The sequence below is a fragment of the Marmota marmota genome, unplaced genomic scaffold (genome assembly GCF_001458135.2).
Source record: "Marmota marmota marmota unplaced genomic scaffold, marMar, whole genome shotgun sequence".
NCBI lineage: Eukaryota > Metazoa > Chordata > Mammalia > Rodentia > Sciuridae > Marmota > Marmota marmota.
Genome location: NW_026000068.1, coordinates 26337230 through 26354798, shown reverse-complemented (window position 1 = coordinate 26354798; position 17569 = coordinate 26337230).

Genomic DNA, 17569 nt, shown 5'->3' with positions numbered 1-17569 from the left:
ATAAAAATAGACTAAGATGAAAAGACATTGAGAGTTGGGAGGTAGAGAAATCGTCTCATGTCATTTTATAACTTGATGATATTATATAATTTTTACTTTTATTTTTATATTTTGCCCTGTAAATGTGTTGTTTTTTGAAATATGGAACAGAAAAGCATCTAACTGTCCCTATGTACCTTCATGTAACCAGTACTGAGGTTAGTCTTGTTTTAGAGACCTCTGAGAGTCAGAAAGAAGCATGCGAGAGATTCAGTGTCAGGCATGGTGCAGCTTCTCTGACACTTAACTGCCTGAAATAGAAACAAGAATCCAGAAAACCTATAAGTTGAGCTCCTCTGTCCCATAACAGGATTTGCCCCAGGGGAGTCAGTTTGCTTTTGGTAACTGTCTTCCTAAGTGTCACACTAAAGAGTTCAACAGTGAAATATTCAGAGTGGACCCTATAACTTTCTTCCCCAAAGAAGAAGCATTATATGTTTTTGACAGCATCTGTAGGTTAAGAATTCTGCTCATGACAATGTTAAAGCTGACATATTTTCAATATCATCTGTCATTATTCAAGCCAAAAGCATAACAGATGTTTGTTCAATAATATTCAGGAATGTCATAGATTGGTCAGGACACTTAATATCTACACCGAACATAATCTAGTATTGGAAAAATATACTTTCCAGATGATTGCTCTTCTTTTCAGGTGTAAGATAGTCAATGGATGCTGCATTAATCATGGAGAACAACACTTTCATTTGATTGTAGCTTTAAAAACAATGAGAAATAAAAATGCATTTAGTTTATTGTAATGGAAGATTCTCAGTATTGCAATGTTGAAAACTCAACTTGAGGTCAAGATTCTGCTCAAATAAATATGATATTAAAATATCTGGCATTCAGCTATGTAAATACCTGGTATCTGGGGAATCTTAAGAAGCTTTCAGTGTTTGGGGCAAGTAAAGAATCTTAAATGTAGATTGAAATTGTTCTGATTTTTTACTATAGCATTTAACTACTTTTTGTTACTTAGCCACTTGGACTCTTATATTCCTCTTTTGAAAATAGGTCTTATACGAGTACAGACTCAAGCAAGTTTTCCTGAGAATTGCAGATAGCACAATGATTGTGGTGATAGCACATAGGTAAACTAATAAAGTCTCAATTTTTCTTTTCCTTCTCTCTGTAATTCCTTCTCTCCCACATATTCTACCACCATGGTGTGTGATTTTTGCATTCATGTATGGTGCTTTTACTTTGTCCTAGGTTTAGCAGTAAAGAAGTATTCACATATAATTATAGTAATTTATTTTTTATTATGAAATATCGATTGCCTACTTATAAGAAAAACAAGGCATGCATTGTGAAGAATAATAAGTTATACACAATAGGACTGTCAACCAGAATAAAATGAAAAACTTAAGAATGTTTTATTGAAATTGTAATGTAAATTAAAAACAACCACTTGCACATTTAGCACAGTTAAAAAAAAATAAAGCTATTTCTGTCTGGATAGTTTAGAGATAGCATCTTGATGTCAGATTATGAAACTTGGAAGTTGTCTCAAGTACAGAGATTGTGGAAAGGGCATGAACACAGAGGAAACTGTAGCAAAGGCACAGAGCTAGGAATAGCTAACTAGGAATGCACAGGGATATGCAAATATTCAGTTTTGGCTGTAGTATAGAGTGCAGGAAAAGGAAGAATGGGAGATAAGCCTGAAAAAAAATAGCTTGGCAAGAATTTTTGGAGAGCCTTTAATGGATTGAAGGAGTTGGAAATGCTTTCACTTAACAAAAGGGAATCATCAAAGCTTTTTCAATGGGGGTGGGGAAGTACATGTTCAGAATTTTGCATTAGGATTGTTAGTGTGGCAGTATCAAGTTGTACAGATTGAAACTGAACAAGATTGGAGGTTGGGAAAGACATGAAAGGGTATTTGTCAATTAGAGTAGACAATAATAAAACTAAAAACATGAGCAGTTAAATTAACAATGGTGTTTGTTGGTTTGGGTTGCTCAAATAAGTTGAGTGGCTTATAAGCAGTAGAAATTTATTTCTTACAATTCTAGAGGTTGCAAGTCTGAGGTCAGAGAATCAATGGAAAAATAATACAGACACTTAAAGGGGGACTAGTTAGGTACATTTGAAGGAAACTGATGCAGTTAGTTTAGAATGGTAAGAGAAGGGTAAGAGGGACTTTATATGACCTCAGGGAAGTAGGGATGGGCTGGCTCATATAAGACCCTGGAGGTTTTGGTAGAGAGTTTGGACTGATTTTCTAAGTGCTAAGGAAAATCTTTGGATGGCTTAAGTAACAAAGTAGCTTGAGTATGCTTCTAAATGATTACTCAAGGTGCTATATAGAAGGCCAATTCAAAGAGAAAGAGTAAGAACAGCAATATTATTTGGAAAGTAATTAGAGTAGTCCAGACAAAACATAATAATGTAGTTTGTATTTGGGTGGAGGCACTATCCAGAGAAAGAAGTGTAAAATTAGGAGAAAATTTCTGAGGATGAATCTATGGAATTATTATGAGGTATAAATCATGGAGTTTTACTTGAACAAGCAGAGATAATAGGAGGAGATACTGGTGGGAAAGATTTGAGGGATGCTTAAAAATTATTATTTGGAGTATTTTGATATTTCTGTTAAATCTGAGTGGGACATCAAGTTGGTACTTTGAGATCTAAGGTTGGTGTCAGGAGACTAATGATATCTTTACATATTATAGATATCTAGAGAAAGATATCAGTTTATAAAGGCATTTATAGCTAAAGGATTAAATAAATTAATGAAATAAATCATAGAAATGAGAGAATAAATTTTCCTTTGACCAAAACCTTGTATAAAACCAAATATTTAGAGGTTTAATAGAAGAGAAGCAAACGGTCTGGAGTCTGAGATGGAACTGATTCTAAAGGAAAATGCCTTTAAATGTTATAATTTGAAGGTTATCAATTAACCCGGATGAGAATTGCTTCAGTGGGAAAAAAAAGTTATTTAGGATAAGCTGAATATTTGAATTTGTACTCAGGCAGAATATGCAAGAGGAACAAAAATAATTGTACACTTCAACAGACTTATATAACCCATGTGTAATCTTGTAACAAATGTTACAATAGAATTGATTTTATAAAAAAATTAGATTATAAGATATTACTAAAAAGTAAATAATGAGAAAAAGTAGATCACATTCAAATTAGAGAATTTAGAAGAACAAAAGAAAAGGAGTAGTACAATTGTGAGAATTAAAAAGCATGCTGTGCATGCAGGTATGGAGTCCCTGGAAGACCCAGGGTCAGACACCCTGATTTCTTTCCTGATTAGCTCTAACAATTTCTTGACTGGTTTCCCTGCATTCATTCTTGCTACAGCTCAGTCATTTTTCTAAAGTGTAGCTATAATTATCTTCAAAGTGTTTGAATCTGATAAAGTCATTCATCTTATCACTCTTACATAAGGAATAGTTCCAAAGATATCAACATAGAAGATGCAATTTCACTACCGTTTAGATTCTTTAGATCTCAATGTCTTGATCTTGTCCTTGAGAATAATTTTCCTGACTCGTGAAATAAGTTATGATTCTCATCTCTATATGTCTCAAAATTCCATGCATTTCTTCACTTCTTTTATCATAATGATCATTGCATATTTCTTTCATACTTTTAAGTTTCTCCTTCTCACTGACATATTTGGATTAGGACAGGGATATTGACTGCCTACACAGGTGAAGAGCACACAACTGAGAATCTGGATTCCAAGATATTCAGTAAGTATTAGTAAATAACTAAATCTAATTATACAGATGAGTTTATGATGTAAGAAGGGAAATGTAAAGGTCAAGGCAGGGTTGGGGTGATGTAAGATCCAAGGCACAAGAGAATAAAATGGATAATTATGAAAAAATATGAGGTTCAGAACACAAAAATGTAATTTTCTTATCTAGAGAATAGTCCTCCCCTACTCCAACCATGTGGAAAATTCCTACTTAACCTTTAAAGCCCCAGTTTGGAGGCTTTACATAACCCCTCACTTCTTATTCCCATTCAGATACAAGTGGTCACTTAAACTATAGTGATATTTTTATATAGCTTAAAATTTTCATTGATGAACTTACTGTGTTGCATTATAATCTATCCATGAATTACTTATGAACACATATGGCAAAAATCTCTTATACACCTCATGAATAGTGGCAATTTAGTAACATGCAGATTTAATTGTGTGAATATTCTTACTAAGGCAAAAAATAAAACAAAACTAGAGTATATACTGAAAATATGGAGGGCAGAGAGTGAAGTAGTCATTAACAGCTGTTCTTTGGAGTATGTTTAATAATCAAATAGAGTTTAATAAAAATATTGAGAAGCAGTGAAAAAGAAGTTGGAATTGTACATCATGAATATGCAATAGATTCCACTGGTCAAGTTTTATTCTAACACTTTATTGAACACATGAAATTTATGATATTAATTTAAAAGTGTGTTGAATAATACAGTCTCTGTTTTGTAGAAATTCACAAGCATTGCATGATGCCTACCAACAAACACAGTTCTTATAGGCAGAACTGGATACAGCTGAGGAGAGTTGCTAAGAAGTCTCTGCTGCTAAGAAAATCAAGTCTAGAAATAAATGGGCTTGGTGATAAGGAAAGGGAGGTAAGATAGAAAATGGTACGTTAAGTGAGAAAGAGGAGAAAAGAAGCATTTGAACAAAAAGTAAGAAAATAGTATGGAAGATTATGGCTCTAAGGAATTTTTTTTAACTGACCCTTAAATTCTTAGACTTCTTGTTTAAGTCTAGTTTAAAAAAAACTGTTGATACAAATATAGCAGGTTCTTCAGTGTGCTATCTCATTGAGAAAACAGTGATGATCTTTAAAAAAATGTCTTTGAAAAACATTTTTGGGCAGTCATTATGTGTGACAATAATGGAAACAAAATAGAATATATTCAAGATTTCTGCTTTGATATGAAATGACAAGAGCAGACGGACACAAAAATAGTTGCGCTCAGCTCTGAATCTAAACTTACTGTTCAGTTGTTTTCAAAATGTTTAGATCAAGTACACTCTTTTCAAAAATGTACTGAGCAGTGGCAGGGATATATTATAGAGCCTGAAAATGGTTTCAGAAACAATCAAGATATTATTACTAGAGTCAAAAGAATTTTGGAGATGTGTTTGAAAAAATAGAAGCTTTCATTATGTTTCATATCTGTATATACACAGTTTGCATTAAATTGATAAAGAAAATATATGAACAATTTGTGGTATCATACTTTGATTGAAGGTAAGTTAAGTAGAGGTAAACAGTTGAATAATAATTTAGCTCATGGACATAAAGAGTGTTTACCTGCTAAATACCTAATTATGGATATAAATACAGAAATTAATATATCAGAAGATCACATTGATGCCTCAACTTTTCAGTGTTTATCTTTAATTAGTGACTTTCAGCACAGATAGTATGATAGGGCTAAAAGCATTTTATGCGTGTTTGTGATGTTATAAACAGTGGTTTACTAGTTACTTGAATTTCAAAACCTTTCTATTTAATAAAATAATAAAGAAAGAAAAGATTCAACCATGTTTTTCAGACATAGCTAGTATAACCTTGCATGTTGGTCATCCTGAAAGTGGTAAAATTGAGCATGATTTTATGCAAGCATTTCAAATTTCTGTTTTCAATAGAATATAGAAAAATTGACTTCAGCATTGATATTCAAGAGTTCAAATTGAGGACACTGGCATGACCAACAGATTGATGATAAATCTACCATATTTTAATTTTATCATCAATCTGTTATATCTACCTGTACTATCTACCATATTTTAATTAGAACAGGGCAGTGAGTCCACTTTAATGTCATGGAATCCAAGCACAGAATGTGGCCTCCAGAAAATGGTGTAAAGGAATTGGGTGGCAATGTAGGGTCAAACTTCTCAGGGATCTCTGAAGAGTGAACTAGGAAAAAAGTCCAACAAATCAACACAGATTCTTAGCAGGTATTAGAAAGTATTCTAGGTAATGTTTACACAGGTACCCAGTATTTAAATTCAAGAAGGGTGTACAAAACATTGATTGTAAAGGAAACACATTATTAGAGATTTGAATCAGTAATAAAGACATCATGGCAGGAAATAGAACTCGTACAACAGAAATCGATAAACCACCATTGTGACATTCATTGTAGTAGGATATCTCTAGGTTATCAATACCTTCAACCCTTGAAGAAAGAAACACATAATTCACATTTGTTAAAGGAGAAATATCAGGTGCAAAGAAGTTGCTTTGCCCAAAGTCATAGAGCTAACATGAAGAGAATTTAAGCATTGAACCTAGTTCCATAGACCCCAGATCTAACAATGTTCCATACTAGGAACATTCTTCACTATGTGCTTCTACCAATATGGGTTTCTTGTCTGGAAGCATTAGTGGAATTGAATCTGAAAATAAAAAATGTAATTGCCGATCTCCAGGCAGAGCTAAAAATGTCACTTTTAACATGAAATATATATTCTCTTCCTACTTTGGCCACCCCTTAAACCCTTCTTTGTGGAATAGGATAATAAATGAAACATAATAATGATTATTGATGTAAAATAATCCAATTTTATACAAAAATTATTAGTCATTATTCTAATGTTTCAAAACAATTGAGAGTGCAATTTTCCATATCATCTCAAGAAATTCCAGTGATATAGACTAATAATGTACATGTCGATAATTTATTTTGGATCAGGGCCCGCGCGCACACACACACACATCATAAATTCAGAATGAGGTACCAGTTATTAGTTGATGGAGAAAATCTGAAATGAATAAATAGGTCATAGGTAGGAATAGACAATTTTAGGAACTTCTTGGAAATCAGGGAAAGATAAGATCAGAGAGAGGTTTGAAGAGTAAACCATCAAAAACCAAAGGGTAAAAGAAAAAATAGTGGACATGTAAGCCTCCCAAACTTATAACTTAATGAAGAATTATAATCAAATACCCAGAAGACAAAGCATCAGAACATTGGAGGAAACTGGATCTTAACTAGTTGATATAGAACTAAGGAAAAAGACTCCAGTAAGGGAGTAAGACACCGAAGATCTGAAAGAATGGGCTGCTACAAGGAATACTGATTAAAAATGAAATTTTATAGTTTGCAATAATTAAACAGCAAAATTTATGTAATGACATTCCTAAAGTGGCTTTAAAATGGATTCCCAAAAGGGATCATAAATCCACATTTCAAAAAAGTTTAAATTAAGCTGTTAAAGGGAATAAACATCAGTACAGATACATCAGCACCAATAAATTTTCATTTTACCTGACTACTTCAAAACATAATTTGAAGGACTAAGTCTATGTTGTTCAATTTAATTAGAGCATCTAACACAGAGATGGCACATAAAATATATATTCAATCAAAATTGGTGAATGTAAAAGTTTTTTTAAGAGTTAAATGGACGAAGTCATGAACTCTACAGAGGATTTTTTTTAAGCTTACATATAAAAAGTTTTCTCAATATATTTAAGTAGCAATATTCAGGCCAAAATTCCAATTTACTTATCTAAAGATAGTGATTCTTTTAGTATATGATAACTCATTGTATGATGTACTAAATATTAATCATGTTTATTCACTTGATGAATTCAGCTTTAACATCCCTGAGAACATACAAAACAAAAGCAAGATTTTCAATTTTTAAGGGCATCTATAAACCTAATAATCATACCAGATTTCACAAGTCGTTTATAATTGTATTTGTGTCAAAGTTATGGTTATTAATGTGTACATATGTTATGCATGTATGTATGTAGACATCCATAGAAAGGAATTATACAAAACTATGTTGTATAGTAGCATACAAGTCTATAAATTCTGTTTTATGAAATTTGAAATATGTGTGTGCTTGAATAAAATATTAATTGGCCAAAATAATTAGGGAAGATAGGGATTCTCAGACTTCTTACAATGTGACATGTGATGTTTATAATCAAAGGCTTGGAAATCACTGTCCAAATCACTATTATTTTAACTGCCTGATAACTTATAACTGTGCCTATAATATCTTAATGGCCATGTAAAAGTTTGTATATATGAGTACATTTAAAGCTCTATAATTTCTGATTTATAAGAGTACATACTAGCAAATTTAAACTATCAAACACTTAAGGAACTTTGTTGATTATTTTAACTGAACTATAGAAAATATCCAGGTACATTGAGATATTTTCTTGTGTGAAAAAGAACCGTATCTATTTATACACTTTTATGTGGGATATTCATTATAATTTGGGTCATCATAAATGGCATTTGTATTTTTCCTACTTACCTCTGAAGGTTTGACCTAGGGATTGTGTCAGCTCCACCTCCCTTCCTTCATGTACCATATGTCCTATACCCAAGACTTCATGTGATGCTGGCCAGTATGTCAAGAAGTGTCTAATTGTTCTATGTTATTATTACCACTATTATTGCTATGGATGCAATAGGTAGAATTCAGAGAAGACTCATTTTCATGGTTGAAATAAGTGATTGACATCATCTATTCAATAAAGTTGTATGGACTTTTACAGAGTCTGTCAACAGAGGCAATTTTGTCCCTCAAGAGACATTTAGTGATGTCTGAGGATCCATTGGTTTGCCATCTTTGGAGTATATTACTCTAAACTACTACACAGGATCCACAGAAGCTGCCAAATACCCTACAATGTATAGAATAGCCCTACCCTAAAAATAAGTATCCTGTAATAAGTACCGATAATGCTAAGACTAAGAAATCCTAGATTATTATGTTACTTGGATTTAAAACTTGGAAATGATACTTCATTCTATGAAAACATAAAATCCTTTAACGTGGATAAGAATTCATGAGAAAGAAAAGAAGCAACATATTCAGAGAAAAAAATCTACAACTTAATTTGATATCTATTTACACATACAAATATATTTATCTTCATAATTTGAAAATGGAAAACACTTACTGGAAAAGTATATATTTTTTCATAAAATGATTACACAGTTATTATCTTTATTTAATCATAAAATTTTGACGAGCAGAGTCAAAAACTTTGAGGTGCTTATTGAAAGTTCTAACTTTGCAAATTTTGTACTTTAGTCCGCATGAACTGTTGTAGAAAGCCATTTTTGTTAAGATACAGTTGTCTTTTTAAATTGCTAAAAATCACTGAAGAGGTAACTGCACAATCTGCTCTTCCATCAAGTGCCAGTTGCAGAACCTTTTTAGACATAAACACGGATAACATAAAGAATAATAATATATCTCAAGGAGTATTATAAGTCTATAATTCCTTAGAGGGTGCATGTAATGTCATAAATTGTAGAAGCAAACTCAAACAGTTTAGTCACAGGAACCCTGAGATGAAATTACAGCTTTTATAATCCCCCGAGAGGATATTCTTTTGGTATAATGGAAACTGTAGTCATTTAGAAATACCCTGCTCCCATGGCCCCAGAAAAGTACCATGGTCATTTGAAGACTGAAAAACACAAAGCAGGTGTCTGAAAAGTGAGTTGAACTGATCATCAGAATAATAGAAAAATTATATTGAAGTCATTATGGTATCTACTAAATATAGTATGGCATTCTTTCTAAAATAAGAGTCAGAGGAGACACCTACATAATTACTGCTATAAGAAGAGATTTTACAGGCGTAAACACAAAGATACCAAACTACATATTGTTAAAGCTTAGCCAGCTTTGCATTTAATATATAATACACTTTTACAGTCACATGTGAAGGCATATTCTTTACATTAAATGCCAGTAGCTAAATAAACAAATGCACCAGATTAAAAAGAATAAAATTAAATATCATGATGTGTTGAAATGCCATAAATTTCACAAACTGTTATAATTGTAGATGCAGGCAAGTGTTGAATTATAAGAACCCTAGGGCATGTTGCTCAACTTTAAATTTCTTGTATTATGAGTTACAAAATGTGTACTTTAACAAAGTTAAGCTTCCCTTCAATGTGAAGAGGCTAATACAGATTCAAGTTTAGTATACTTTGAAAGTAGGTAGCAAATATAAATAGATAATACATTTATTTTAAGCAAATAAGTAGGTCTGGTGTTGGGTAATAGTGTTATTATTTTCAACTAAAGTACTCATAATTTTACATGGAAATTGAAAAAACTAATCATGTATTCAGGCAACTTAAGTCAATATTTGTAGAACATTTTTGTTGTTTCCATAATTAAAATGAGGATATGAAGTAATTGATATAAGAAGGTCCTGTCTAAAAGGCAATAAATCTCAAAATTCTGAATTAACTTTAACAAGTTTCCTCATTTTTCTTAGAAAGAAATCTAACCATAAACTTCATTAAGTTTGCATTGCCTAAGTAGAAGACTACAGAGGACAGATCAAAACCATGTTGCATTTACTCTGCATTTTTGAATATTTCTCTAGAAGCCAAAACTGTATAATAAATGAAGTTAAAGCAATTTGACCTTGAAAATTACTTTTTAAAATATATTTTATTTTTTAGTTGGTCACAATATCTTTATTTATTTATTTTTATGTAGTACTGAGGATCGAGCCCAGAGCCTCGCATGTGTTAGGTGAGCGCTCTACTGCTGAGCCACAACCCCAGCCCCGAAAATTATTTTTAAAAAAATCACATTTTATAATGTTTATCTCCTCCAGCAAATAAAATAAGTATATATCAAGATTCTCAATGATAAGCAGGTAGAGAAAAAAGAGAGCCAGAATTATCAATAGGGAACAAAAAATCACAACTATTTGGTTCAAATTTTATTGGAAGTTTTATTTTTACAGTGACCACTTAATATTGCTCCAAAAGCAAACTGAATTGCTTTGCCTAATAACATTGGAAGACATGTATTGCTCAATTAAACATGTCCACGTCATTATCATCCTATTAATTTTATTTACTTTCATATTTTAAAATGCCATTAATTAATAATCTACTAATTGTAATTCATAGTATAACTTTTAAACATAATCAATATTACCAATATCAATAATGGCAAAAATCAGACACTTAAATCTAAATAAAATAAAACATATTTTCTTTATTGTTGATATTAATAGTATTAATATGCAATAATTCATACACATAAAGCAATTATTTCAAATGACTTTGAATTAAAATTTCAATGAATTCAATTGCAGGTTCCAAATTTTTCTCTTTACTGCTGAAGTTGGAAAGTGGAAAATTGCCTAAGTTGAGTGTCTCTAGATTTTATTTTAGTCAAACTTAAAATATGAATCTTCATAATTTCATAGCTTGGGCAACTTTGATTTTTAAATTTTGTAAACAGTTCCTAACATCTGTTATTTAAAATTATTTAATAAAAACAAATATATAGCCTCACAAGAGTAACTGAGCCTTTGCACTGGATTTTAGGAGATCTATTGCTGAATGAGGTAATAATAGATTCAGATATTTTTGCAAAACACCACCTACTATGACACACATACACACATTAATGATTTAACATGATGTAAATGCAATTTTTATTGCATGTTGAAGATGGGTGAAATCAGTCAGCATAGGTTTTAGTGGAAAATCTGTTATTTACCTACCCAGATTTCTTCTATGGTACTGCTGTCTTATTAAAGCACTACCTGAGACTGTAAATATGACTGTATGAAAGCACATTTGCATTTCACACTGCATAAAGATTAGACGAATGTCCCCTCTTGTTTTAGTCAGATTTTTCCCTGCTATGACTTAAAGATCTGACCAGAACAATTGTAGAGGAGGAACAGTTTATTTGAGGGTTTGTGGTTTCAGAGGTTTTAGTCCATAGAAGGCTGGTTTCATTCCTCATGGCTCTCAGTGAGGCAGAACATCATGGTGGAAGAGTGTGGTGGAGAAAGCAGCTTACTTGATGATCAGAAAGCAGAGAGGGACCGTCTCCACTTACCAGATACAAACATATACCCTAAATCCACGCCCCAGTTCGCATCTCCGCCAGCCACACCCCACCTGCCTTCTGTTACCACTCAGTTAATTCCTATCAGGGGATTAATTCACTTATTGGGTTAAGACTTTCACAACCCAATCATTTCTCCTCTGAACTTTCTTGCATTGTCTCACACTGAGCTTCTGGGAGATATCTCACATCCACACCATAACACCTCTCTCCTCAAAAATCAAAAAAAAAAAAAACCCAAAAAACACCTTTTTGAAAGTCTCCCATATTTCCACAATTATGTAGTTGATTAGAATTTACTACAAAGCCACATCCAGCTATAATGACTAAGAAATTTAATTTTTATGTGTGTAATAGTGACTAAGTAAATAATGGGCTTCCATTACTAAGAAATGGAAATTCATGTTGAGAATTAGTCTTGCATTTTGAACCAGATTCAAACTTTTTACCACACAATACTAGATTGAGAAGTTTTGGAAACTAAGACCTAAAGACTATCTAATTAATGTGAACTAATCTTAAGAAATATAACATACAGATAGAACATGGTTGGAGCACAGTTTTGGAGGCCTAGTGAATTTTGAACAGTTTACATAATTTTTTCTCTTATCTCAGGTCCCTTACATATGAGGACAATATTTTAAAAATCCAACAAAGTAAGTGTTCATTAAACAAATACATATCTAGTGTGGTATCTGCTTCCTAAAAACTACATTTTGCAAGTATTTCTATTTATGTCTTAGAAATCAGAAGTCTAAATGTTGAAGAAGAGAGAATCCATAGGTCAATGATCATATCTTTTCTAGCCAAAATTAAGCAAAACATACAATTTAATGAAGCTCCAGGAGAAGGGTGTTAGAAATCAGCTGAGCCCTTATACTCTTGAAGAAAACAAAGCACCCATTGAAAGCCATAATTTCTCCCAATTGACTTTGATAGTTGAAAATTCTTTTGCCAACTTCAAAGCTGTTAGGTTCATTTTGGGAAATGGCTGAGGTCCACCTTGTTTTTAATTTTAATACAAACAGTTTTGTGGGTCTCAGTGCAAATGTCATCACCTTTGAATTTTTTCTGTTGGACTGTCAATGCAAGCTGTATAAGTTTACTCTAAGGAACATTTCTTCTCAAAAGGAGGTTAGAAGCCTTTTGGTCTAAACAATGAAAATTAAATAAAAAAAATAAATGTGAAGCTTAGTATTAACATAAACTCTCTGATCATAAGAGAAATTGATCATTTCGGAATAAAATCAAGAGTGTAACATTTTAGTCTTGTTTTCCCTTGTCAATAATGATATTTTTTCAAGTAAAGTCATTCTGTAAAGTAATACTATGATGCTTTCAGATTTTTATTTCATTTGTGTAATTAAAAATCATCTACCCTAATGCTCTTGATTACTATTAATTTTCTCATTAATAATATCTTAAGTTGTTCCATATTCAGAATAATTGCTCTAGTGATGTATTAGATGTTATATTTTAGCTCTTTAATGAATACATAGCATTATGGATATGTAGTGTCTATTTAATATTTATTCAATTTCTTCAAACATGTACAGTGATACGAAATGTTAACTGGTTTTGACACCATATGGTGACAATAAATCACAGCTTTATGATATAGTTGGTAATGCTATAGTTGTATATTTTAATCATATAGTAATACATAAATTAAAATATTTGAGGTTTTTTCCATATGTTGATTTTATTTTATATATTTTTAGGCATATTAGGGATGTTTGAAAATAACAAGTATTAAATGACTTTAATATTTGGATATCTAAATTTTTATTCCAAGTACATAAGAGAACAGAACAGAATTTTGAAGGAATTTAAATAATTCATTCAAAAATAAATAACATTTTGTCATAAATGTTGTCTGTCTGTTCTCTATATCCCTGAAAATGAAATTCTGTAATAGAAAGCCAAGGATACAATCCTGTATATGGTTCTAATTGAAGAAAATTTGCCACCAATATCATTTCTGTAGTCTCCAATTTTTTTTTCAGTTATAAAATGAACAGAAATATTGGAAATTCTCATGAAAATCCAAGGAGCTCATGCTTCTTGGAATATACGTAGATATTACTTAAAAATATGTTCCATGGTGAAATAAATTTCAGAAGTTTTAAGTTAAATAAAGTTAAATTAGTTTTCTTTAATAAGGAATGATTCTTAGAGTCTTTAATATATTAATATTAGTGAGAAATCTCTGAGATTGGGTATATTAGCATGCAGGATTTTCCAAACAAATTCTATTAGTTTCTGAATACAAAATCTGAAAACTGAGTTGCTTAAAATAACAAAGTATTATTCTCTCAGAGTCCTGGTGCAGTAATTCTAAAATCAGGGTGTTGGCAGAGCTTTGCTCCTTCCAAAGGCTCTATGAGAGGATTTTTCTTTGCTTCTAGCTTCTGGTGGCCCCAGCTGCTCTTCAGTGGTGGCAGCATAACCCTAATGCCTTTCTTCTCATGGCTATCATCCTTCTCTATTTTTCCATGCTATTCTCCTTTCTGAGTTTGTCTTTGTCCCCATTTTCCTCCTGTTATGAGGACACCAGTCATATTGGATTGAAGTCTTCCATAATTCCAAATAAGTTCTCCTTCTCAGGTACCAGGGTTAGAACTTCAACATATCATTGTGGGGAAAATGATTCAATCTATAACATGTCCTTCACAATAAAATAGTTATTTTCAAAGACTATATTGAGACCTCTGTTCCATTGATGACATTTTCAAAGGTGCTAGACTAAGTCAGTGTTTTCCAAAGAGCAGTCCACAGATTGGAGCCTGTTTTTGAAACACACTTGTTCTTATCTGCAATGAGATCGGTGAAGAAATCAAATTGTTCTATAAAATTGTGTCAAAACAATTTAATTCTCCCCAATACTACATAGCTCATAGTTCTGCTCATGTTAGGTTAATAAAAGATATTTGTTTGGGTATATACTGGACCTCAAGCACCTTGCAGAAGAAAAGACTGACAAATACAACCAAGTGGGTGAACATGAGATATGTGAAAGATTTGTGGTTGGTAAATCTGCAATATTGATAAAGACTGTTTGCAGGATTCATTTTCAGTTTCCTTACCCTGCTAAAAACTAGAAAATATGAGCTTTCAACTCTTTTCTGCATAAGAGAAAAAGCCTGTGAAGTTGAACTTGTAGCAATCCAGATGCAGATCATGCTTTGAAAATATTTATGTTTACTAAAACTAAGAGTGATTAAAAACAGAGTCTATAATAGAATGGATTCATTAAAAGTTAAAGTTTCTGGGAGATAAAGGATGTGAAAATAGAACCATTCAGGGAAGACAGTCATCCTCTCTGACCTCAGCATTTTTCACACTGAATGAGTTCAGAGCCACTTGGGATTGTGGATCTGTACCATCCATGAATTTGTTTATTCAATAATTATTTGTTGGACATCTGCTAGTAGTAGTCTGAGAACTGAAACTAAAATAGACAAAGTTCTTGACCTTACAAAACATATATTATTTTAAAGATCCCTATATAAAACTTGTCAGCACGTAAATAAATTAAAAACACCCACCAATGGAACTGGGAATATGAAATCTGTATTTTACATGCAATGGCCTTGGCAGGAGTTTTCAAAGAGAAGACAAGTGAAGAAAAACTTAGTGATGAGAAGAGAGTAGTTACATGTAGATGTGGAGAAAGACCAATCCAAGAAAATGGAACCTGAGGGACTGGGTCCCTCATGTGTGTTCAGTGTGGCTGTAAATCTGAAATAAGGGACAGAAGGATAAGAAGGGAGTGAAGTAGGTAGCAGGGGCCAGATAACCTGATAATCTTGGGATCTATTCTAATTACCATGAGAAATATTGAGGGTCTTAAACATGTGATTAATAAGATCAGGGTAACATTTAAAAATATTTAACTTAGATATGATTGATTTTCTGGGAATATAATGGCAGAGAAACAGGTTATATTTCTTTATATCCCTTCCTGGAATGATGGTCTCTATCGAAATATTTGAACAGCTAGTGTCTTCCAGAAATTTCCTGTATTGCCCATAGACATATGTCCTTGATTACAGAATTACTTTAACTTTCCTGGATAAGACACTAATAAAGCTACATTTGGAATTTCTTGTGTGTACCTGAATTTATGGGAAAAATACAAACAATAGAAAAAGAACAGAAAGTAGGACAATGGTTTTACGATATTAGAAATTTTGCCCTTTTTTCTTTTCAATACAATAGAAAGTTTAGACAACTTGTCGTAAAAATTAGTTTTTTATTTCCTACAACTGTTAAAGGTAAAAGGAAGACGAATAGCTACAAACACTTTATGCCTATTTTTGAAAATTTACAATACATGGAAAAGTGTCCAGGACATAAATTAAGACAAATATTGTCAGAGTAGATACCTGAAAACCCTCTCAATACAAAATGCCCACACATGCTAGCTAGATATGCCATTCTCTTAAGCATTTAGCTGGATTTATATGAAAATAAAATGCCAAGGCCCCACAAAAGTTCAAAACTAACTGATATCATCACTGACGTTATAGCTAGACTAATTTTAGCAGTCAAGAAGCAAGAGCAGGATTATAGGTTAATGTTTGGTCCCTGCAATTTTGGGAATTGAAACAAATCCAGGCATGCATTTCAGATACTCAGTGAAAGACTCAGTGAAAAAGCATTCAGAAAAACTAAGCATCCCAGCAAAAGAAGAAAAAAAAGAACTAATTGCTTTGGCATTTACTCTGAGTAGGGAATAAGTGTTTCTTTTTAAATCCATAATATCATGTCTGACCTTTTATGGGTGTGCATTTGCGTATTCTAAAGAAAACACATATACAAAAGCATACATCTGGTAAGAAATCACCATAAAATAGTTCCTGGTAAGTAGTGACCAGTTAGTTATATGTGGAAAAAGCAAACCTTGTTTCTTTTTGTGGCTCTCACTGGCTGCCCAAGGAGAAACCACAAATGAACATAAATTTATAGTCTGAATTTATATCTAGTATATCTGATTGATTTTCGAAAACAAAAAAAAATGATTAAAAAGAAAATTAGGTGTAATTATGAGAAAAGAAAGGAAGGAAAAACTGAGGAAGGGAATTTACATCTAGATACCGCATAGTAACATTAAGTAACTCTGAAGAAAATGAGAAGGTATTAATGCATAGCATTACTTAAAAAATTGATTTATCAAAATTTACATATGCCCTATACTCTATTGTGAACTCTAATATCTCAAAATAACATTTCCCTTCAACTTTCTCTTTCCCTTATGTATTTTTGTTTCTTATCACACTTATTATCAGTGGGCATACTATTTTTTTGTTTTTGTGAGGGTGTACTAAGGATTGAACTGAGAGGCACTTGACCACTGAGCCACATTTTGTATTCTATTTAGAGACAGGGTCTCACTGATTTGCTTAGTACCTCATTTTTGCTGAGACTGGCTTTGAACTTGCAACTCTCGTGTCTCAGCCTCCCGAGCCACTGGGATTACACGCCTGCGCCACTCTGCCCAGCCAATGGGCATACTATTTAAACATAAGTTTGTTTTTGTCTTTTAATACCAAAAAATTGTCAACTCTATGAGTGTCAGTTTATCTATTCATTTCTGTTTCCAGAGCATATGGCACATAATAAGCTTTTAATAAAAATCTATTGGGAAAT